The sequence below is a fragment of the Anas platyrhynchos genome, chromosome 1 (genome assembly GCF_047663525.1).
Source record: "Anas platyrhynchos isolate ZD024472 breed Pekin duck chromosome 1, IASCAAS_PekinDuck_T2T, whole genome shotgun sequence".
Taxonomy (NCBI): Eukaryota; Metazoa; Chordata; class Aves; order Anseriformes; family Anatidae; genus Anas; species Anas platyrhynchos.
Genome location: NC_092587.1, coordinates 124,601,209 through 124,626,384, shown reverse-complemented (window position 1 = coordinate 124,626,384; position 25,176 = coordinate 124,601,209). Strand labels below are relative to the sequence as shown.

The 25,176-nt window shown below is 40.8% G+C and overlaps 1 long non-coding RNA gene across 2 annotated transcripts; it reads right to left on the bottom strand.

Moving 5' to 3' along the window:
- Positions 1 to 24,628, bottom strand: LOC110351493 (uncharacterized). 2 transcript variants are annotated; one of them, XR_011805019.1, is made up of 4 exons: positions 24,315 to 24,614; positions 4,179 to 4,268; positions 1,201 to 4,091; positions 581 to 717 (listed from the first exon to the last, which is right to left on the bottom strand). It is a non-coding gene; the product is annotated as an uncharacterized lncRNA (long non-coding RNA). The 2 variants fall into 2 exon arrangements; XR_011805020.1 differs by having other exon boundaries at positions 1 to 1,359; positions 24,315 to 24,628.
- Positions 24,629 to 25,176: the final 548 nt, after the last annotated feature.

Below are 25,176 nucleotides of genomic sequence, written 5' to 3'. Positions count from 1 at the left end.
CCACTTGTTATTATAAATGACATTTAATATTTAAATGACAAAAAAAAATTATTTAGTTTTATATGCCTCTCCATGTGTTCAGTCAAAAACCAGTTCCACTCTGATAAATATTATAATTTCTCATTGTTTCTGGGATTTTGCTCCACATATTCCATGTGGTTTTACAGGACGACATCTACGGTCTCTTACCAAGGTTTTATGTTTTTATTTACACAGAAACCACACAATGCAGTAGGATGTCAAGAAAGCGAACAGCTTGATAAGGTTTAGTCTTTTGAGGTTCCTTTTATGATCAAGAAAGATAAAAAAACATGTAAATCACTCAAACTGGAAATCACAGAAGCTCGCTTTGATATATGACTCTTGTAATATACAATAAGACTTTGATTACAACTTTATCATTTCAACTTCTTAGGCAGCAGCTGCTCATTGGCTAGAGACAAAATCAAATGATTATACTGCTACCTTTGCCTGTGGACGGTAAAAAGTTATCTTAATAAATGACAAAGTCCTGTCATAAAAGATTAGAATAATAGAGCTAAACAGGATGAAATACAGCCATGAAATTTAAAGTGTTTGGGTCAGATTCTGCTGTGATTTGCCTGCAAGCCGCTTGCTCAGGCCGTGGTATGTCCAGGCAGCCTGCCCTGGGTCAGGGCTTTGTAGCTTCTTGCTTGGTGTCCATGAGCATCCTCTATTCTCACCATTTTCAAGGGGCTGTGAGAAAGTGACAAAGCAGTTTTTGGAAACAGCACATCTGATTGCATTTTGGATGGTGTTTTATTTTTTATCACTGCAATATGTTTTATAAATATTTGATGAATGCCTGAAAAAAATGTGAAAAGTCACAGTAATGGTAAGATTGTTTATGGCACTTTAATGTAATTGGCCTATTTACTTGCCTCAGAAAGTTATTAGGTAAAACACGGTTGTGTGCAGATTAAAGATATGTGACACTCTCTGGCTAATTGTCTAGATGTATAACTCACACAAGGGGGAGAAGCCGCCCAGCTCTTTCAGTGTCACCTCCCTCGCTTCGTACAGCTGCTTACAGCCAGTAATTGGCTTGGGAAACAACATATAGCACACCTACTGTTATGTCAATTGTGAGTGATTTCTTTCCACAAATTATGGCCAAGCTGGCTTACAAAAGTTCCAAAATAAAACTACTCGGTGCTCATTTAGTCCCAGCTGCCTCACCTGCTGGGTTTTGGATGCTGAAGGGAAGAAGATCAGTAACTGCAAGCAGGTGGTTGGGTGAGTGGAGAGCAAATCGATTGGCAGTGGCACGAGGAGTCCACCTCTGTATGTTTCTGTCATCTGGGTCTCAGATACAGGACCTGTGGCAGTCTGAAGTCCCTGGGTGAAGATAAAAAGGCTTAAAGGTGAGCTGAGACCCCATTGTAACACAGTAAGGGGATATGATTAAGTGTGCACCTTCAGGAAGAAAGGTAAAGAGGACTGAGGAGATGACAAGGAATGGGTGAAAACAGCTACTAGCTTTTTTTTTTTTTTTTTTTTTTTTTTTTTTTTTTCCCATAGGGTGAACTGGAGGACCTGAGGGGCCTGAACCCTTCTTAGAACTGCTCAAAGAACTGAGATGGGGAACATGGTGTTGAACTTGGGAGGGGAAGGAGGCTGCTCAGGGTCAGCCTCTGCACAGATCCACCTCATGGTGAGGCCAGCAGGCCCTATCTGGTGCTCTGTGCTGCAGTAGTGAGGTCACTTTGCTGTTCTCCTGCTCGGGAGGTGTGCATGAGGTCATGGTTCTCATTGTGCAGAGCAGTGAAGGAGCAGCATTGATGCAAGAATTGTATGAATGCCTGTGCATGTGTGTGATCATAATATAGCTATAATGGACTCTAGATACAATGTGGTTCAGATATACTCTAATACAAGATTTTGGGCTCTGTATGAACTGCTTGCTCTCTCCTAATGTTTCTTTAAATATGAGGCAATTGCACAGCAATCTAGAGATAACTTAGTGTAGAAAAATAATAGAGATACTTGCGTTGTTCCCTTGACATTTTTGCTTTCTTTCTTTTTCTTTGAAGCCACCAGCTATTTCCCTGTAGAGCTATGAAATAACAGGAAACAAGAACCTCCTAGCAAAGTAAAGTCTCTTCTGCAGAACTAGAGCAGATCAAGTCCTGTAGAAAGTTAATGAGGAACTGAGACTTTTGTATGCTAGGATAAAGAAAATTGCTCACTTTCTAGTGCACTGGAAACAGTCATGAAACCTTTCAGGAAATGGCATAATGTATTTTTAGTGCAAAATGGAGCTAGCAAAAAGTTGTGAAATGCTGTACCATCAGTCCTGGATTTAATGCATCAGTCATGCAGCAACTGCATGTTTCCTGTTTCTTTATTTCATTGCAAACAAATACAAGAGACATCAGAAAAAGTCACTTATTTTCGTTTTCTCATCAGGCTCTCCCTAGAAAATGTCAGCCAGCGTATGTGGACCAAGCTGGTGCTGGACACTGATCCTGCTGGACACCAGGCAGAGTGCAGCATGGCCCCCTCTCACCCACCTCCAAGATCACCTGTACGTCTGAGTGCTTGTTTCCATTTCCCTGCCTCCCTCTCCTTGCCTGCAGCTGCCACTTCCAGAGCTGGTGTTTTGTACACTCCGAGAATTTATTATTTTTTTTTTTTTTCAATCTTTGCATTTTAATTACTACCTCCTCCATTTCAAAAGGCTGGATGTTTTGAGATAACAAAATATTTCCACAGGTCACGCTACTTTTTCTTCCTATGGATTCCTGTATTAAGAGAAAGCTACTGATTTCCAGGAGGAAATTGTCTTGATTTCTTTATAGCCTCAGTCTGTTCTCACTGAAGCCACTGGCAAATCTTCTGTTTATTTTTCAGGGATACAAAACTAAGCCAAATGCCATCAGGCAGAGATCAGCACATATATTGAACCATGAGCAAGGCCTGGGGAGTCTAGTTAAGTCATTCATTAGAGCTACTTTGAAATTCCTCACTAAATAGGTTTGGGTTTGCTTTTTGCCAGCAGTGCTAACTCACTGAAATGGAAACATTTCATGGCAGTGTATCAACTTCTATTATCCAGAAAGGTTTTTTTGGGGTCCCAGGTGAAATGTTATGGGGAGCAAAGGAATCAAAAGAAGAAAGTTTTTATTTTTTTTAGCTGAGATACTGAGCAAATATAGCTGCATAGCTTCTGGTCTAGTGTTGCTTGTAATAGTCTGAACACACCTGGGAAGATGGACTTAACTCTTAATGTCAGGTGCCCAAACTGAAATATTCATCTTAATTATGAAAAATAATGTTGGAGTGGAGAGGATCGTCAGCTTGGGGAAAGTAGAAGCATCATTTACGCTTGCCCCTTTTTGGAAGGAGTCAGTATGCCATATTGAAATGAAGTTTGACCCTTCTTGCCACAGGGCACAATGCTAATTCAACATTCAGAAAGCAGTTAAAGGTGTCACAGAAGATTTTGTTAAAGACTAAAACCAAAAAAGGAAAATAAAAATAAACAAAAATCACTTTTAGTTCAACAAAATTCCATAAAGCTAGGAGAATATGTTGAAGTAATGCGATGATACCTTCACCTTGTTCTTATACCTTTCTCTAGGCATGTGGTCACTCTTCGAGCCAGGCTTATGTATAAGACCAAACTTAGTTTGGTCTTATACAACAGTTATCACAGAAAGCATAAGATAAAATCATTCTCCTTGTCTTTCAGCTGTGCCTACTCTGCAGATAGTACTGTGTGGCTGTAACTTCATCAGCTGTTGCAGTTGATATCTTCAACAAGGCTCTGACTACAGTAGTGAAGGAAAAATGGTAAATAGAAAAGTGAGAAGTGCTGAGGCTAGAACAAGACCAAATAACCATTCCACATTCTATTTTTGATCCATGAGCAGTTTTTGATCCATCAAAATGGATCAGGATGGTCAGCTGAACTTAGAGGTCCACATTATTAAAGGCATTCAAACACATAATGCTCACTGAAATCTCTGGAGTAAAGTGTCTGAATATTTTTATGATCTGTGTCATAATAAAGCCAATGAATGGTGTTTGTGTTCAATCAGCAGTGTTTTGGTTGACATTCAGGCCTGCTGGGAATACAGAAAACAATAGTTACTCTCAAAATGTATAAAAGATCATGTCGTTATCTTGCATTCAAAACATCACTATCAGCTTACCTGTCTGTTGTATAGCATTGTGTTGTTGTCACAGGCAGTACACAGCATAAAATGAAGTAACTAATCATGAATACTTCCATGATTCTTGGACTTCAACAGGGAAAAGAAAGAAAAAAAAAAAAAAGCAGGAATTGCCTTGTATTTTGATTACAATTTTCTATATAAGTAGGACACATTCTAAATATTATTATATTGAGTTAGTCCATCCAACAGTATAAATATGAAATTCTAGTATTTTCACTTAAATCCTGAGTCCACATCACTTGTATCCATGGTGATAGTAAGACTCTTGTTCTGATTTCTTTTCAAGTCAGTGTTGTGATTCTTAGTGATTTTGAAACTGCTTTTCAGTAATTCTAAAAATTAATGGTTAGGCAAATATTCTCAGCTTTGGCTCTGTCTTTAGTGTGCATGCACCCGTTATTAAGTGACAATCTACAGCAGCAAACCCTTTCATTGTGGTTTAGATTTTCATGTTGTGTCTGTAGGGATAGCATATTCTATTTTAACAAGATCTGGTGATATTGTACCAAAGCTTGCTATGTGCTTTACTGGGAAATAAAAAGGTTAAGCTCTTTGTTTGTAGAGATAGCTGGCATGGTTTAGCTTTAGTAGAAGGAGTGAGCAACAGGAATGAGGGAGTGGGGTGATAAATCAGAACACTTGCTTCAATAGATATCTCTCTTTGTACAGTAATTTGCTCTCAGTAAGATAGTTAGGGTTTGTTTATCATTCATTATCGTCTTTTCTGTGGGTGTGCAGCTTGGAAAATGTGTTTGTGCTTGGGGGGGACAACATAAAGCAAAAAGGTGAGACTATAAGGAAAAGGCAGATAATATAGATAGGGATCCCCTTGCTCCATATATATGTTCCAGAGGGAAGGAGAGAGGAAGGCAAGTGATGGTAGTGCAGAAGGTACAGGAAGGTACAGAAGCAATACCATGGAAAGCAAGTGAGAAATACCCTCAATTTTGACAGCTCTTGAGGGAGGAAACTTTGGGCACTCCACAGAAGGGAGGACATGAAATATTACCCCAAAGGGACCGGCAAAGCTCCAGGTAAGCCCAGAGTGTTGGAAATGCCTGTGGGAAAATGGGTGTGTGACAGCTACAGCTCTGTCTCCCTGTGAGCTCTCCTAGCTCATGCCTAGAAAATTTTCCCAAAGCTTGGACTGAATCAAATTAATACATGTCTGATAGGAAACTTGAAAATCTTCCTAGTATTCATCAGGAACCCCATGTTGCCAGAAACTTTGTATTGCTAAGCTTGGCCTGAACAAAATAAGGAAGTGCTCCAGAGATTTGCTGAACTGTGCCCTTGAACAAAGGTGAACTTAAGAAACCTTTAACAAACGTTTGTGTTTTTCAAATGCTTATCTAGAGCTCTTGCCTTCCCCTTGACTGTGTAGGCTTTAGATGAAGAGGGAGGAGCTTGCATTATGATTATTCCCCTCAGTTTGGACACCTGGCTCTTGATGGTTCTTGATGGGAAGAGCCCAGCAAATGGTCTGTGTTGATGCTCCATGCATGGTTTGTTGTTAATATACTTTCATAGTCACTTACAGTTCACCTGAAGTTCTGTTTCTGTGCTTGTGTGGGGCTTTATGAGTTTCAAGTATACAGCTAAATATATTCTCAGTTTCCACTTCTAGTCGATGTGTAAAATGTTCAGCCCTATATTATTCCTTACTCTAACTGTGAGTGAGCTCTCCCCTAAGTCAAGGATGACAGAATGTGGTCCATTTTTTAAACTGGGGATTTGCAAACTCAAACATATTCACAAATCAAGTTCAATCAGGAGATTCTTCACATTCCTGCCTTGAATGGTCTCCAGACTTTCTGAAAAATACAACTGGTCTGCACTCCATATGACCATGTTTTTGTAGTTGGCTCATGGGAATGTCTAACGTTAATCACTGTGAGCCAGTTTTACAAATATCTAGAAACTATTTTCAAAGAGAGTCAGTACTATTAAGCTAGAGGACATCTAATATATCTTATGCCACTTCTGAGGTACAATGAGATGCAGATACCTCTCTCACTTTCACAAACAATTTGATAGAAGAGATGCTTTTAATATTTGACACTTTAGCGGGTGACATTGTAAGATCTGCTGGAGGACCTGATCATATCTCAGAATGAACTTGGTCAGACAGAGACATGAATAGAGATAAACAAAAGGATGCGAAAACATTAAAGTCTAGTAGTTAAAGTCTTGTCTATCCATGGACATCCTCTGTGCTTATCCCTCTTCTCGCTTGCTTACAAATATGAGTCTGTCTTATCTGGAAATATCTCCATGCTTAAAGGCTATAAGTAGAGCAGATGTACACACCTCTTCATACTATGAAGTAATCTGTAAGGCTGGACTATCTGGTCTCCTAAACCTTTCATCAACAATCTTCATTCTGAAGCTGCTGCATAGGTTAACCATAGAGTGGTATCTCCCTTTGAAGACAAGAACCAAGACTGGACCTTCTCTACAGCTGTAGTTAAATATGACTGGCCTTTTTACTTTTTTCCTCCTCTCTCTCATACAAACACACAACTAAACAAGACATGAGAAAACAAGTGGAAATAATTGTGATAAAACAATCTCTCATAAAATCATTACCAAGAACTTGGGTCTCTGCAAAGCTTTAAAAGCATCTTGGACTGACTTAGCTGACAAATTGCCATCACTCCAAACCTCATCCTGGTATTTTTTATCTTAGTAACCAGGAGGATATCTCCCAGAGAGAGTACTGCACTTGTTTTCCCTACCAGTTGTGCACACATTACATTGACCTACAACACTTCTGTTCTAAACAGTCACCTGAAGTTGGAAACAGGACCTGATGTGTAGTCCCCAAGGAAATTCAAAAGCAGCTAACTCTGGAAATGTGTTGAGTTCACAGGCAGTTCCAGCATAGATTTTAGGCCTGGGCTGTGGCCTGTGACTGGCAGCAAGGTTGTGCCACATGGGGGTGAAACCCATGCTCAGCTGTGGGCAGGCAGCAAGCCAAGCAGAGCAGGTGAAGCTGATGTCCTTGGTCTGTCCTTGAGCCCCATCTCACAATGGGACAACAAAATCCCCCAGGAGTTGCTGTCATTTCCTGCTTCCAAGCCATTCACAGGGTTTCCCCTGACAACTTAGCTGGCCAAGGTATAAGAAGTGTCTTGTGCCTTTTTTTTCCCTGCAAGTGAAATGCGAGATTTTTTCTGATAGCCTGGGGGGAAAATTATGGCTTCTCCACAGAGTGCAACTGGTTGGAATATTCTTAGGGTCTGTCTTTTGGATTGACCTTCCCAAGATCAATCAAGTCTCCTCTCCAGAATTCAATCCTTCCAGTCCATGGGATTTGCAGCCAATTAATTCATGAACACTTTATTATTACACTTGTCTGAGCTCGATAGCCATAGAAAATTCTCATGATATTAAGGATAAATTGCAGATAGTTTTTCATTATACTCTGGAATAAGCGTGCATTATCCACAGAACGGAGATTTCTTATGTTTTCCCCAAATGCAAGTTTAATATTTATTGAAATCTTCTGTTGATTAAATGCTCTGAATAGTGTATCCAGAAGAATAATCGATATTTTAAATGCACTCAGACATATTTGCTGTTCACTAGTTACACAGAGAAATAATGAACTTGCTATATGAGAAGGTAAAATGCATGAATAATTCATAGCTATTAATTTATTCAGTTTTGCCTTTTGAATTGATTTGGCAATTATTCTTGTACTGCACATCATTTACAAATGCTTAGATATAAATATTTACAGTTGCAAATTTGTGGTCAAATCATTTCTATTCTCTGACTGAATGGCTTGTGTAGCACACCAAGCACTGCAAATTGTGATTTTTACTGTTAAATATACAACTCAGTAGAATGCAGGTGCTTGAATGATCAAACAAAGTGGATACATACAAACTGTAAATGTGGTCAAACAAATATATTTCAAATGTGAATAAATATTTGCCAGCAGGTGTTTATTCATCACTTACTGCAGGAAGAAGGAAGGACATGTTGTGTGTCATGCTGCCACAGACAACAGTCAAAGACCAATGACCTGTGTCACTGAAATTTTAGTTGTTTATTTGTCTCTTCTCTCTTTTGGATTTGTTTGAAATACATACATATGTGTGTGTGTGTGTGTGTGTGTGTATGTATATATTTTCCTGCTGATTGTATTCTACATTTTACAAGGATGATTGCAACATTCAGGAAAATGAGAATTCATCCTAGGAGTCTTTGACTGGCAAAAAGCCCTCTGTTTCCCTTAACCCCACAGTGAAGCTGTGTGCTAGAGGATCCATAAGCAGAATATTATGAATCTGTGAGTGAACTGATGGTTCAGTGAAAGGGCTAATTCGCAATGGTTTACTTCAGCCAAGGGAGACTTCCCTCCTAAACTCCCCCTGTAGTAATTTAGAGAAAGAGAGACTTCTCTAGAGCACGATTCAATACGGGAGCCTAATTTTAAGTGCTCTGAATCACTCCTCTAGTCTGCTTATTTTGAACAGTACAGTTTATCTTCCCTCCATTTCCTGCTTGCTGCCCTGATTGATGAGTCAGGATTTATACAGAATGAATGATTTTCACCTTTTATGAATAAAGTCATTTTACATAGCATTGTCATCATTTAGAGCGCTTGATTTGAGACTAAAGAACTAGTGAAAGCATTAGGGTGTATTATGTTATATATTTCACTCTCTGAACAGTTAGAAGAACCTTGAAAAAATTCCAGCTGTAAGCATTTAAGTCATTTAATACATTGCAATAATTCAAAGCCACTTAATGTGATTTTCAGTTTTCTCGAAGCACTCGAGAAAATTACTTTTTTCAAAAGTTCCTTCACTTTGAAATGCTTCCACAGAAGCACTCAAGGCTGAAAGTATAGTTAAGCCATTTACAGATAGCACATTCAGAAAAGAAAAAGAAAAAAAAGAACAAAAACCAAAACCTAACAACAACAACAACAAAAACCTCTGAAACTACAAACACAGTTTGTTCTAAAGGGATAGAGACAAACTTGCATTAACATCCACAGCAATCCTAAAGTGAAACTAGATATTTGCTCTTATTTTTCTAAACGTATTTGAAATACAAGAGTAGATGCTGAGGGAGTCCTAAGGCCAGGCCAGTGGTAGCCTTAGGACTGTGTAGGGATTTAAGGGATGCTCAAAGGAAATTTGCTCATGGTGTACAGCACATGAATGGGTGTGAAACCACACTCAAAATTTTCATGGCTATTCTTCTCTTGGGAAGTGCTTATGAGCTTCACAACCACAGCAAAACTGCTGAAGCTCTGCTGTCACAGCCTGAGAAACTGCTGCTCTCAGGGCAGCAGCTTCATGGGACTGCATGAGCACCTCACACCCAGGTAAATGCCAGGTCACCCCAGTGAGCTGGAGCTAATGCTCAAGAAAGCTACTTTTGACTGTGTAGAGTTGGAGCCACCACAGGGCTTGCTGTTAAGTGTTGTCTGCAACCTTGCTGTCCATGGTGGACCCTCTGCATCTCATCCTGAGCGGTACTAGTGACACACATCTCTGCAGATGGCATTCTTCTGGCACATCAGCATCCTGGAAGAACCTCTGCTAGTGAGTCTGTGACATTAGTTGACTGATGAAGGCTCCTACCAGTGCTGCACAGTGCATCTCCATATGGTGCCCCACAGCCTCTGTCCAACACAGGATGTCCAGCTGCCAAGGGTTGCTCTGCAGGGGCCTTCTGCCCTAGGCAGTAGTTGCAGGTGGTCGATATCCTATGCTAGCTGCCTGCTGCCATCTGCCAGCTTTTGTCCCATTGCCTTTGTCATGCCTGTAATCTCCATGGTCTTAGTAGGATCTCCAAACAACCTCTTGAATGGCCCACCAGGGTAAGCTTCTTATGGCTGTGTTAGGTGCCTGTAGTGTGTGTGCTCCCCTTCCTTCACAAGCAGGAGTTGAGGGAAGGCCGAAGGGGCATGGCACTGAAGAGTGAAAGTCTCTGCTGGCATGTGCTGTGGCAGTATGAAGGATGCTTGAACTTGGCTTCCTTCTCATAATGTGGAACGTTGTGGAGTATTGTGTCTGTGATTAACTCTTCCTCCCCCAGGTAAAGAGATGGAAGTAGTATTTGCTTCTTGGTGTAGTAATAAAACACTTTTGTAGTCTCTTCATATTTTTTTCAAAAAATAGGAAAAAATTCTGCTGTCGGTAAAATTCATTGTCAGAACGATCACATGTGCTGTGTTTAATTTCATTTAATATTTAATGACTAGCTAGCTTTTCCTGGGATAATGATTTCACAAGAAGAGAAAGATCAGAGCAGCCCTCCTGCTACTGTAGCGCAGCTACAGCAGGAGCTGCAGAAATGTAGGGTCATCTCAGCAGAATGAGATTCTGCCATCTGTACTCGCTGCGGATAGCTTTTCACTTCTTGAGGGTCTGCCCTCGGGTCAGTAGGACTCCTTCAGAGATAAGGAGGCATTCAGTATGCATTAAGGCACAGAATTTGACCCCAAATACAAAATGCTCCCTCCCTTGGTAAGAAAAAACTGAACGTGTTTTAAAGCAATCCTCTATATTCTCCTGCTTTTTTATGAGAAAGGAGTGGGATGTTTGCTCCAAGACCTCAAGTGCCACAAGACTGTGCTGTCCAGGCCTTTCCACCATTACATAAATTCCTCACTCGGTCATGTCACAGTGATGTTATTTTATATAAAGAGGACTTTTCTACAGTACTTTCAGCAACATATTTGGAACAGCAATCTGTCTATATTTCTGCATGCCAAACTCAATGCTAGGCACACTTGACCGGTAAATGGTATCTGTATGGCTTTTACATCAATGTCAAAGGTAACATTTTTACACTCAGTGGGCTAGCAGACATGGGTGTTGGTGATCCGCATGGCAGAAAAGGCTCTGATTTGTTTCCTGATAGTTGTATTGGCTCTGCAGCACTGACAGTCTTGTTAGTTCTTGTCTTTGGCATTCTCAGATGCATTTCTCTGAATTTTGAGAGTTAGAAGAACCATTAGATACAAGGAAGGAACAAGAAGACCCACAGCATATGTTCAATCTGCAGGCGAACAGTACTGCCTGTGCTAACCCTAATCCATGTGTATAAAGATATAAAGATGGTCTGGGAAGCTAATTATGACAGGAAAAAAAAAAAAAAAAAAAAGGAAAGGAAAGAAAGACTGTAGGAATTTGCTCCAAATGACAGCAAATGCAGTTGGCAGAATGACTGAAACTCAATCTTTGAAGAATCCCTCCAGGATGTGTAGCTTCTCTGACACAAAGTGAGTGCGCTTATTAGGTGTATTCAATGACTTTTCATTTTCTACCCATAGCCAGCCTAATACCTGTAATTCTTTCTCTCTCTCTCTTTTTTTTTTTTTTTTTTCTGCCATTGGATAGAGACCTGCTTCATACATAGATCAATTTGTTTATTTGCCTTTTGCTTGCTTGCTTACTTTTTTTTTTCTTTTTTCTTTTTTCCTTTTTTTTTTTTTTAATGATGGATGAATTGACTGATAGTGTCATCACAGCCTTGTGAACTCAAGGATAAATTCACAGGCTGTTAGCAAAAGCACTGCCTGATGCCTGTCATCTCTACCAAGCAGGCATTACTCCCTCCTCTCCAGACTCTCAGGATGGCTTGAGGCTCCTTTTCCTTTAATGTCTTATTTTCCACTGAACTGCACCCTATGGTTAATTCTCCTTACTTTACAGCTTCTCCTCACCAGTCTGTGGAGTTCTGTGCATATATTCTGCTTACAGTTCTCACAGTTTGCCAAGCACGATGGGCATGGAGAAACAATGGCACAGATTTTAGAGAATCTGATTACTTTCTCTCCCACCTCTAAAAGTCACTAAGAAACAAATAACTGAAGATTTGTACCTGTTCATTTTAAATGAATCCCAAATGATTTGTGAAGACATGAAAAAGATGGTGTTCAGGTATTGCCCTTGCTTCCCTACCAGATGCCAACAGGGGGAGTTTCAGCTCTGTCTCAGATTTATGCTTCTGACAGTATCCTTGCCTTTAGTGATATTGATCATGAGGGATAAAAGTTATTTATTTTCCCACATTTCAATAACATTTCTTAACGCCTCTTTTCTTTAAAGAAACACTTCTGTAGCTCTTCTATGGATTGAAAATGAAGGTGCAGTTCATATCTGTTGTTGAAATCCTTTTTAAATAAGAGACCAGAGATGGAATAGTTCTGCACCTTGCCTTGCTAGACTGAAAGAAAACTAATTTGCTTCTGAGATGAATCAAAACCAGATTTTAGAAAACTATCTTGATTTCTCCTTTCCCCCTGAAAACCCTGATGACTGAGGCATAGCTGAGCTCTCTTACTCATTTTGTATAAACTAAGATTTGAATGATAAGATCTTAGAAAACCAAAAATCTGCCTTTGGCCTATCAGTTTAAATCAATTAATTCATAGCCAGATAGAAAACAAATGTAGAAAAACTCTCTCCCTTTGCTTTGTTTGTTTGTTTGTTTAAGAAGGAAATAAATGGGGAAGAATTTAACTTGTAAGGAAGTGGAATGACATCTTAGGAAAATGAGGCTCTGTTCTTAGAAGAGGGGTGTAAATCACGCTTATGTGCTAATGAATGAAGGGAGACATTTTTGGAGACACATTTTGTCTCTTTATAAATAGGACAGAATACGTCTGTGCAGAGCTGTAGTCAGTTCTGCTAGGTCCCAGCAAATAAGCTGCAGTTTCTTTTCTTTTCACAAAATTTCTCATTTACTTCTTACACGAAAAACAGTTTTTGAAATTGTCTTGAAAGAACAAGGATGGCATCTTTTCTGTAACATGAACGTGATGTTTTCATTTACTAGTGAGGACAGTACTTTCTGTATATTGAGCCTCTAGGGTTCACTCAAGTTGCATTTCAAGCATTTTTAGCTGCCATCCAGACCAGACTTCAACTTCTGAAACTGTTTCATTTTGGGGGGTTGAAAATACAAACAGATCCAACGCTTTTTAGGAGAAAACTGAAATATCCTGAGTCATCCAGTGAGGGCTGGCACTAGCTCCTATTTTCAAAGACTTCTTATTGCCTCCAACTCTAAGCTTCAAAACTAGAGCTGCTTTCAACTAAGATATTTCAGCTAAGAGAGTCTAAAATGTGATCTTGTCCACAGAGGCCAGGGTGGCAGAAATCTCCCTTAGGCAATCTGTTCTCTGGGGAAATCCTGTAACACTGACTTCTTACAAGTTTATGGAAATAACATTGTTAAGGGATTAAAAATTCTTCGGAGTCAACTTGCCATCTAAATTTTGAATTCAGAAGCCATGTTATTCTCTCCATACCCACAAAGAGGAGGGCCATGCTCTGTGTAATATCCAGGTTACGCTTAAGTAAAGATGTATACTTATAAAAATGTGATTGCCTACTTCAGAAATCCAAATGATGATTCATGTCTGTAGCAACGATCCTCATTATTTTTCTCAGTCCAGTTCTGCAGCCAGTTAAGAACCTTTTAAATTAGCAGCTATCAACAATTCAGTGAGTGGGTTGATGGAGTGGAGAAGGTTAATGCCGTGTCTTGGGGGGAAGGAAGTCAGCTTACAGCTATAGCAAATAGGACATTTTTCTTGATTGGATGAAATTATGTTGGAGAGAAATCCAATAATTCTTGATATTGACATAATTGTATTGTATATGCTAAAATGGCCCTCCCCAGTGGGCTGATCCTGCTGCGTATGTACCAAAGGGCAATGATGGCCTGGTGCGGCTTACCAAGATGGTCTGTCTATTCCCATGCCAGCAGACCAGCCAGAAGGGGTGAATGTCCCCAGGGTATGAAGAGAGGTGCCAAGATCAGTCAGGGCTGGCAGGTTTTACTGGGACAGTTGCAATATTGCAGAAATACAGCTGCCTGGGCCTGACTCTTGAGTCACAAATGAAGAGTAAAAGTGATTCTCAAGGATACTGAAGTAGGTCATCTCCATCACTGACTATGACTCAAAAGTTTCCCCTGAGTATGAAGCCTCATTTCACACCCTCACCAAGCAGCATGGAGATAGGGCTGGAAACCCTCCCATTCCTCCTGCATGAGCACTTCTGGTTAAAGCCCAGACTGGTTTTCCAGACCACTGGCAGAGTGAAAGAGAGGAAAGGCATGTGGATTTAAGGAGGGTGTTTAGATCATAAACTTAAGAGAAGCTGGGAAGTGTCATAGGATTAAGGGATCTATGCAAGCTTGTATGGGTATTTCCACTTGTGCTGTCCTCACACCTTCTCTGAGAGATTTTTGTCCCAAACACGAGGACTGCATGTGTGTTGCAAGATACATTGCAGCGCACCACATAGCCTTGGCTTTTGGCTGTGCCTCTGCTTGTGCGGATATGCCAGCTTGCACCATGTGAGTATGTGCCCTGCTTTCCCCTTGAGAAAGAAACCTGGGTGCAGAGGGGCAGAGAAGGAGCTAAGGTGTGGTGAGTGTGCTTGTCTGGATGGCCATGGGTCCAGGCCCACAAAGTGCGCTAGGGACTTGTGCACCATGATGTTGGTTTAACCAAAATAACCAACTCAATGTGTAGGTTGCTGGCTGCATTACACATGTGACTAGCTTTGCATATAAGAAAATCCAAAGCCTTGTGAAAGAGTAAGTAGAGTAAGAGTAAGGAGGTGGACGTTTGAGGAAAGTACGTAAAAAACTTTTTACTGGTAAGTAAAGTATCTATGGAAAATTACTTATGTGACTATCTATGACTTCTAGACAGGGTTACTTGGACATTAAGCAAAATGGTGTGCTTTCTGGAGTAATGCCAAGATGCTTTCAAGGATTATATATCTTTTAGTCAAATGTGGTACAAGATCTCAGTTGCTAAAGAGAAACGGATGTCTACAGAGGGAAGTAGAAATATCTGTAGAATTGTTGGTTCCAAGAGCCTTGTGTTTAAAAAACAAAATCCCATGAAGCATTGCCAGGAATGGGAGAGGAATGAGAGGCAATGCTTCAAAACAAAACAAAACAACAGAAAAGAAGCAAGTAAGAGTTTTGTCTACCATGTGCTTAGGAACAATAGCACTGAGTCAAAACCTGCTGGACTCAGTTGGGAATGCTGTGGTTTAGCTAGTCCAACTGAGCTGAACTGGAATGCTCTTTTTGTCTTTCAACAAGCCTGTAAAAGTTGGCAGAGATCTGATCAGCTGTTCAAGCCTTGCTGAACATCCCTCAGAGTTCAGCTCTTATATCTCGTTAGGGGCCCAGTAGAAAAATTTTGGGGTTAAGCAGGTTGTAGGCTTAGCTGGCCTGTGTGTTTTGAGACGTGTATGGAATAAGATGGATTTTCCTGCATGGAAGAAAAATGTTTGTTGCCTCAGAAAGATATGTGTTCCTGCACATGTGTGCTGCTGTGCTCTTTTTTTTTTTTGCTGAAGGAGGGGCTTGCTGTGTAAATAGAAACGTTAGCGGTAGTTTAGGGAATTATTTTATGGTTGTGATGCTACACAGTCTAGTTTATTTTTTTGTCTAAAGGCCCATGTCCGAGGAGACTTAGGTTTATCTATGTCAGAACTACCACTGTCTGGTCCTGCATCTTGCTCCATCTCTCTTTGCCAGCACTGATATGTGTCCGATCTTGTAGTGAGCCCGTTCAGGGAGCTAAGCTGATTGAAGATTAATGCTTTTTTTTTTTTTTTTTTTTTTTTTTCTGCAGAATTACTTTTTACCTGTTTTAACTTCCTGAACCATCTCACAGCAGGGTCATAGCAAGGCCTAACACTGGCATGCAAAAGCTAGCTGGAATTTGTGGCTGGGGTGAGAAGGAAATGGTAGGACTTGGATTCATTGAGCTCTTGAGGAACCACAGCCTACAGCCACTTACTATTCTTCCCGCACCACCGCATCTGCTTATTGACCTCCTCTCCCCTTATGTATTTTATATCCAAGTTTATCTGAGTATGGACCCTTTTAACTGAAAATATTATGTATTGCATCTGCATATTGCTGGACCTGCATTCTTCTTCTCAGACTGTGCTCAGAAAGACTGGGCTTTGTACTCAGTGACGTGATGTGTGCACTTGGGTTTGTGAAATGCCATGGGTCCTGTCTTGTAAGGTTTAAATCTCACCACCCTTATGGCTCCCACTCAGGTCAAACCAATGAAGGTACATAAAGAGCTATGAGGACAGTCTGCAGTGACGGTGAAAGAGGAGTGATGTGAACTTATTTTGAGAATGTCCTGGGACGGCAAATGGGTTGGTGTCAATATCTGGGCCTCACGTTAATGCTGGCTGTCCCCATGGAGAGAAGGTCTCACTGTCACTAGGCCTGTGCACTTTCTTCCATGTCCTCTCCTCTTTTAGAGCTGTTTTAGAGCCTGGCCTACGCTTTGCATTCAGGTTTTGTGGAGGCAAGGCTTATGGAGGCACAGAGAGTTTGACAATGTCTGCTAAAAGTGCTCACAGAGAATCTTAATAACATCACTCATCTTCTGAGCATAGGTAGCCTGTGCAGTCATTTCCATTTTGAATATGGCTATGTGAAAGAAAGCAATAGAGCCCAGTGTAGCAATGCTTTTCTACTGTCCTCTTCTCTAAGGGGTCCAGAAGTATCTATAAAAATACGTACTTTCAGATTTCTGGTAGGAAACAGTACTTAGAGCACAGACTCAAACTGTGTTCCCTGGGAAGTTGCCCTACCAAATGATACTGACTCCTTCAGTTCAAAGAAAGTCAAAGTATTCTCAAAATTCGGTGCTGCAGAGATACTGAGCAATTGTAGATGAGCAAGAGAAGTGGTCTGTGAAATCATGATAGGTAGGGAGAAGTCACAAGAAACAATTTCTTTCCTAAATGTGGGTTCCACATTTTGTAAAGGCCTGCAAGCTTGCCTGTAATTTCACCTTTCCTGACAGTTTGACTTCCATTTCCACCTGCTGGCCAGTGTCATTATTTTAACCCTCTGTCTCTCATCTGTTTGCTTTAACAATTTCTGCTAAATCTAGCCTAACCTATATGTTTTAGCTACTAACGGTTTAAAATAGAGGTGCATGACCTTCCTTCCTTAATGTTTTCTCAGCATTCCTTTGTTGCAGAGCATGGGATGCAGGATTTATTTATTTTTTTTTCTCCTCAGAATGAGGCTGTAGTTACCTGAGGGTTGAAAAAATGAACATTGTAATTCAAGGCAATAGCATGCAGCAGTGAAGAATGTAAATGGTGCTTTTCACTTAGCCTGGTTTCTTGCAATCCCTTTTTCACCTGAAGCAGACAAATGACTAGTTCAATAATTAAAAGGAATATACCTAGAGAATTAGCCATATAATGAATGTCCCAGAAGTTGAAGCTTCAGCTGATTGTGCATTCTGTCCCGACTGGCCTAAAATGCAAAAGACAAATTCCAGTTTAGAGTTGCTGCTTTCAGATGGCAGCACAAACGCTGGTACAAGCACCATTTAAAGAACACAAACTCTTAAATTAATTATCCATTTTCTCTGCACCTTAAAGTGACATTTAATGGGAGCAAGAACAGGGCAGAAATAAATGCTGAAATGTGATATCGTGCATTTTATGTCTATTATCAATGGTCAGAAGAGGAAGTAATGATCTGATAAGGGGTCCAGGTTCTAATATACCTAAAAAAATGAGAGAATAACTCCCACAAAGGAATGTTCTATTGATATTCTGGGTCATGTGGGAAATACATTGCTTCTATGCCGATGGGTGGTAGGGCAAAATCTAGAGTAGCTGTACTCTTTTGTTTGTCAGTAAACTAGCAGTGTTTCACTTCTATTCAGAAGGTATACATCTTGCTTTTTTAATCTTAGAATATTACCAATGATGAATTTAAGGGAAAAGGTTTGAAAACCAGAAAGTTTCTTTTTCATGTTTTACAGCTTTGGACACCCTTTTATGAATAAAATGACATGGCAGTGTGTGAAGTAACAAAGGAATTGTAAGCAGTGGCCAGCATGTGGAAAGTCAAAACTATCTACAGCTGAATAATGTTCTTGGAAATGAAGGGCAAACAGGAGTATAATTGATTATTGCCTCTCTATGTGGCTTTGGAGATCACATAATCCAAAGCACAAAAATGGTATGCATGTGTTCCCTCAGATATTCTTCAGAATGGAGGGGCTATATATCAAAACCTTATTTCCTGGTAATGAATTTTAAATAAGTGCCCAGGGCATCAGGTCACTGATGTTTCTACTTTGCAAACTGGGTGGGCTATGAAAGCCCCTAGAGCCCTTCAAAGGCGCCTTAAAAAAAAAAATCCCTAGCTTTAACTGACCAAACTTTTCAAGAAAAATACCTGAAACAATTAGGAGAATGAAAACCAGGAGGTCAGATTACTTGGCCCATGGCTGAGGATTTACATAAATAGGCCTAACCTTTGACTTGAAAATAAAAGGTAAGTACAGAACCCTGACAGAACAGCAGGTCATTGGTATTTACTCTGTAAAGTACTGCCTCTGATGCTATGACAAAAATGCCAGGAATTCCACTGATCACTGTGTGCTGATAGGGCTCAAAGGTATGCAGCCAGCTAACAGAAACCCAGCCTACCTGACTGATCGAAACTGCATTACTCCCACGCATTTATAACCTGCAATCTGTGAGCGTGGGAAAGTGTGCAAGGCCTTAGACTAATTCCTGACAATTAAAAAAAAAAAAAAAGAAAAAAAAAAGAATAAAAAAGGAGAAAGTTGCTGTCTTTAAGAGTATTTTAAGTTCTTGTGGTTTGGGCAGCATATAAAATTAATAAAAAGTCTCCCAGTGAGAATCTTAAGAAGTTTTCTTCACTGTGCAGATCCAGAATTGATGGTGTATGGGAGGCTGAGATTGGTACCACATTCAGCATTGTGCAGATGTGGGAATTTGTCAAGGATGATCTGCACCTACAAGTAGTCTTCAACTGTGAAAATGGTACCAAGCTGTAGGAAGGCAGTGGCCTGGCTCTTTTTTTTTTTTTTTTTTTTTTTTTTTGACAAGTGATACCCTAGGCAGTAAACCTACAGGAGAAATAGTACGCTGTGTGTTCATGTTGCTTTTTGTCAAGCAAAGGCTCTGCACTCACAAGTCAGAGAACCAAAACAGATTTTGCATTCTTATATCTAACACAAAAACAAAAATGTGTTAGATCATTTTTTCTTTTCTACACGGATAGCTGAGAAGAGTGCCCCTGTGGAAGTGGAAACAATAAGTGCAAAGTTTTTAAATTCAGTTTTTTAATAGACAGATTCAGTTTCCTGTTTCACTTCAAGACACAGGCACACATCAAGTATCCTGCAGGCTGTTTCAAACTTGCTTCTCTAATTAATCAAAAGTGATCCATTACAGAAAACCTGCAGGAATGTCAGAGATGGATGCTTCTGTTTGTACTGTTTTTGACTTGCTTGTTGCAACAGAGGGGGAAGCTGTTAGTGCCTGTCTAGCAAATTATTGAAGGATGGTGTAAGAGGGCCTGCCGCCTTCCTCTTGAAGGGCCAGGAAGCCTGGGGCTAGTCAGCCCCGTGCTGTTCTCCATGTTTGCTAGACCTCTGTGGGATTTTGGAAGGAGGTGGAGGAATACCCCACAGCTGGGGACTGATTAGGGAGGAAGACAGGCTGCCTTTGTGCCCCAGGCACAGCCTGGCCAAGTCTCATGGTTGAGAAAGTGAGCAGGTAGTGGTAAGCAGGAGGAGCTGGTAGCTAACAGATGATGGTTGAGCGAGGAGCCAGATTTTTGTGTCCCCTGTGTGTTCAAGTGCTGTGTAAGGAGGAGACCAGCCCAGACTTTGCAGTGTGCCACCTGACACCTCTCCCTTACCCTCCAGCCAGCCAGGATGAAGCCAAGGCAAAATTTTGAAGGGAAATGAAAAGCATCTGAAGGTCTCTGGAGGATGTTCACAGTGACATAGAGCCCCCGTGGTGTTAGTTCAGGTGTGACCCCTTGCCAGGCTCAGCTGTCTCCTCCTCCTATGACCTCTGCCTGCCTTGGGCAGAGTGGTGGCCAGGTTCCCCCTCTTCTGACATGGCTGGATCCTTTCAGTGATCCCTCATGCAAAGTATAAGGCAGTCTGGTTTTGCCTCCATGTGTATCAGTGTTGTGTTGTGCTGGCACTCTTTTACTGATGCATTGATTTCAGGCAAAAAGGGGTAGAGGAGGTGCATTTCAAGTCCTGCACTATAAACTGCTTAACGTCTTGCATGCTCAGCTGTAGCTATCTGCCCTACTGTGTCAGACTGACTGCATCTGGCAGAGATGGATTTGATATGTATAAGTACAGGGTTAATGGTAGCGAAACTGTCTTAGAATTGAGGGCAAGAGTTCATAAACAAGCCATTTCCAAGAGCTGTACAGTCCAGGACAGGGAGCTGCCACTGGTGATAACAATATCTTGCAAAATGATGCAAGTGAATCCCTGATTCAGGGTAAATAAGGAGTCCTTCTGTCTTGCTTGGGGGTAAGTAAAGGAAAGTTGGAGACCTATGCAATTTCCTATGGCTTCTCTTACTCAACTCAATCAGCATTTTGGTATGTGCCATGAACCTTAAAAGCTTCTTTAGTGCTGATCTTCATATGACCCTGCTGTAAAACACATCTGGACCTTCTTGATTTATCAATGCCAAACCAATGTCACTGCTTTTTAGCCATTTTCCCCCCTAATCACCATCCTATGTCTTTGAACACAACTGTCTGCTGCTGAGTGCTCTCCCTTACTTGCATAGCAGTGCCAGGAGAATGCTGTCACATCCCCTGTACTAGTACTGTGGTGGACTTTGCACATGGTCTTGACCTTAGCAGGCTCTGTGATAGATGTTGTCCATGTTTCATTCTGAAAATCATTTTTTCTTCTTTCCTTTTAAATAGGTATGTATAAAATTTGGGTTGCAAAGGCTGCTTTGCTTTCAACAAAACATTTCCCCAATGTAATTTGCTTAAAGACCTCCTCCATGGCCAAAGAATGATGCACATCCATCACAGATTCAGTCTCCATTCATATGCAAAAGAGGAACACTACTTGCAGTCCCATTTGCCTCCAGAGAAATTATATCTGGGCAGATATTTTTTCTCTCTATATATATTGCTTTGAGGCTGTTTCAAAACTGTTCACTTGGGCACTCTGTGCTTTAAAGCATATATTTATAGTGACCAGGCTTTTCCTGAGCTCATACTCCATTTGTGGTTCCTACATTGTAGCTGTAGGAGAATACAGATAAGAAGGTAATTTTATGGTGCAATTTTGGCATTGGCAACAAGTTGTGTACAATCTATAGGCTAGGGCAATGCCACCCCCTGCCCCCCCCCTTCCGCCCCCCCTCCCCCCCCCCCCAGTGACTATGCTGTTTTCTAGTGTTTTGGTTTGGTTTTAGTGTGCATGATGTAGAAGATGTTATCTCCCAGCTGTAGATTTAAAATTGTGGGAGTATCTGGATGAATCCCTGAGGATGTCTATGGATGAATTACTTCTGTGCACATTTCCATCTCACTCCCAGTCTTTAGGTTCTCATCAACTACAACCATTTCTCAAGCAATCTGTTAAGACTTGCAACCTTTTAGGGCTATGTATCCCTGCACAGATTTCTCACAGGCTGTTCTCCCAGTACTAAAGTACTCCCAGACTAAAATTTTGGGCAGGGTGATAGATTTGCAGAACAATGAACTTTTTGCCTCTGCCTTGACCATTAGGGCAGCAGCCTTTGGCTATGCTCTTCTTCTGTTCATCTTTCATTAAAATATCCTGTATGTAAATCCTCTTACCCATTATACCATCAAAAACTTGTTCTGGCTTCCTGTGAAATGCCTAAGGACAGTATTGAATTCATCCTTACATGATCTCTGATTGCAGGGTGCTTTTTATTAATGGCACTTGTGCCACTCCATTCTTCCAAAACCACAGGAAACTACTTAGTATGAGAGGAATTTCAAAACGCTATGCTGTCATTTGCTTCCTTCACTAATTACTTGCTTCTTTTTGGACCACCTATAAATGTGGTGTTCAACCTGTCTTCCTACAGTGCCTTGGGAAGTTCATACATGTGGGAGTGTTTTCTGCTCACTCTGTACCTAACAGCAATGAGCATCTCTGGTCCTTCTTTTAGATTCTGCCTTGGAGGGACAGCTACATTTCTCCTCCCTGTGAGAACTGAGTTGAATTTATTTGTGGAGACTGTGTTGTGGTTGGACTCTTATACCTCTATTCCAAGCTTGCTGGTACTTCTCTTCCTCCTGGAAGTCATCATCACGCCCTTCGTTCTTTTCCAGCATTCTTTTGTCCCCAGCCAGTATGTTCTGTGCCTCTCTCCCCAGATAAAACCAGGAATTTGATACAATTTTAACCCCAGTGAGTTTATTTTCTTTTCCAATTTTCTATTGTTTCAACTTTTTATTTGTTCATCTATTCCCTGTAGTGCCTAACTAGGGTAAGAGTGTCCCTGTAAGCCCCAAGTGACTCCAATTTACCCTCTTTTCCCTTTAGATTTTCTCTCAGATCTAGTAAGACTGCAGCTGGGACCACAGGTTCGAGTACCTACATGCAGCTGGAATATAAGGTGCCCCCTTTCCTCTGTTTGTCTGCCTGTTCCTCTCCAGGTGTAATGCTGTCCCTGATTCTGGCAGAGGACTCCCTTACGTGTTACCATCTATCTGGGTTACTCTTGCACAGGCTCTTAAAGCATTTGTAAACTCTCCCCAAGCTGCCTGGTGGAGCTTAGGCTTGTTAGGCTGTTTCCTATTGCACAGAAGAGCTATTTCAAGTACTCACTGATAGCTGGGAAGCATAAGCATTCAGAAATAAAACATTATTCAGTCATAAGTAAGGGAGACTGCATTTGTAAAATCTTGTGTGGAGAAGCCCATTTTCTCCTGTGAAGGGCTCTCAGGCACCATATCAAGCTTCTGTTTTGCTAGAGGAGGCATCAGCTGAAACAGTGGCAGCCAAAAGGCTTTGATTCGTTTCATTTATTTTTAACTCTCCTATTGAAATGTCTGAGGAAAAAACACACACACACACACACAAAACACCAAAAAAAAAAAAAAAAAAAAAAAAAAAAAAATGCTTCCTTTGAGAGCCCTTCAGCTCTGAGAAAGATACCTGCTGTAATTTAGAAACGGCCTTGTTCTGTGAACAGCCTGGCCGAGCGCCGCCTGGGGGGCTGCATTTTCCTCTTTTTTTTTTTTTTTTTTAATGTATATGTGTATTTTGACCATGAACACGGCCACCTTTCTGAAAGGCTGGTGCCGTGTTCCCTTGGAGAGGAGCTGAGCTGGCTGGCAGGGGGCTGCGGCTCACAGGAGCGGAGCATGGCCACTGCCGGCAGAGGCCCAGCGCCTGCAGGCCCCGCAGGCCGTGTCAGTCGGCCGGTCCCGAGGATTCCTGTCATGTGCTGCTGCTCAGACAAAGATCCCTTTCTTTCTGTGCCCAGTGGGTTCTCCATCAATGAGAGGACCTTGTCCTACAAACAGAAATCAAACCTCTGTAATTGCAGTGTCACTGATAAAACTTCTCTCCCCATCTGTACGAGCACTTTGACCTCTTAACTTGGTGCGCACACTTCGAAGTTTTCTCATCTCGAGCTCTTTTTATGGTTTTGATGGAAATACTGCAGGGAAGTTTATTTTGAGAGTGTTTTTGATCTATCTCAAACAAGAAGCTAGGCTTGGGAACTTACAGCCGAAAGTGCTATGAATCGTCTGGAGTGTTCGCTTAGCTCTTAATCAAAATGATTTCAGGTTACGGTTTGCTTCTTGTTTTAATTTAGAACTACTTTTGCTTGAGGAATTGGTGTTACATGTTTTCAACAGAGACGAGAACAGAATTTCTGCTCCAAACAGCTTCCATTTCTAACAAAAGGGAAAAATTTAAGCAAGAAGGATGCAAACGAAAGAGTAGTGTTGAGTAGCATGACAGTTCTGTATTTTTTTTCTCCTCCCAGTCAAATTATTGTTGTAACTGTTCTTCCTAAGTGAAGATTTCACTGGGGGAAGAAATAAAGTTTCTAGGGTTCACAGCAGGAAAGTCTTTCACAATAAATTAATATAAGATAATGAAGGGATCAGGAAAACAGTCTAAACACAAAGGGATTGTCCAGAAGACTGCTCAGAGATGAGAATGTGAATATATTAGTTCATAGAAGAAACATGCAGCAGCTATTTGAATTTCAATCCAGCTGTTCAGTGACAAATACGGACAGTACTCACCACAGAGTGTTAACCTGGGCACAGTGATCGGCAGCAGTCGTGGTCACCATCCCAAGTCATCGTAGAGAATGAAAATTTTTTGTTTGTACATATGTTGTTCTTTAAAGGAAAATATCTTACATAGGACAAAGATATAAAGACTACAAGATACTCGGAAAGGAAGGAATGTTTAAAAATGATAGACTGGAAATGGAGAGAAGCAGATATTTGGCTTCTCGGATTGTACTTGAAGTTTCTAATATTTAATTCCTGCAAAAGGGAAGTGTATGTGAGAAAGTAACTGGGCTAGCAGACTGGTTAGCTTTGCTGTTGCTTTCCAGTCAATAGGTCACTCCCCTGGGCTAGGGGTTGTGCTCTGCCAACAGCAGGGTTTTTTAGCTGGTCCTATACTGGTAAGAACATAATTATCTGTTTCTGTGCTGCAATAGGTTATCAATAAAATATGAAATAATTATATTGTTTAATACTGAAAAATTGCTGCATTGTTTACAATTCTTAGATTTCTTCCCTTTTTTATTAAACAAAATCTTTTTCAAATATTAAAATTCTACTTTTTTTTTTTTTTCTTTTTTTTTTTTTCCCCAAGGAATTTTATAGAAGTTAGCTTCTGAATTACATGTGAGATGCTGTCTACTCAGTGTGTTGGTAGCTCAGATTCAGTAACAAGAATGTGATTTTTTTTCCAGATATCTGCCTTCAGGGTCACTCTGGGACACTCTGAAGTCTTACGGCCTCGGAGACTGTTTCCTCCTACAGAGGTACCTCTCTGATCTATGTAGTTGCGTTTACATTGAGCTCCCAAACAGTGAAATAACTTGTCAGCCTTAAACACTACATATGATAGAGAAAAGTCAGTGGTAAT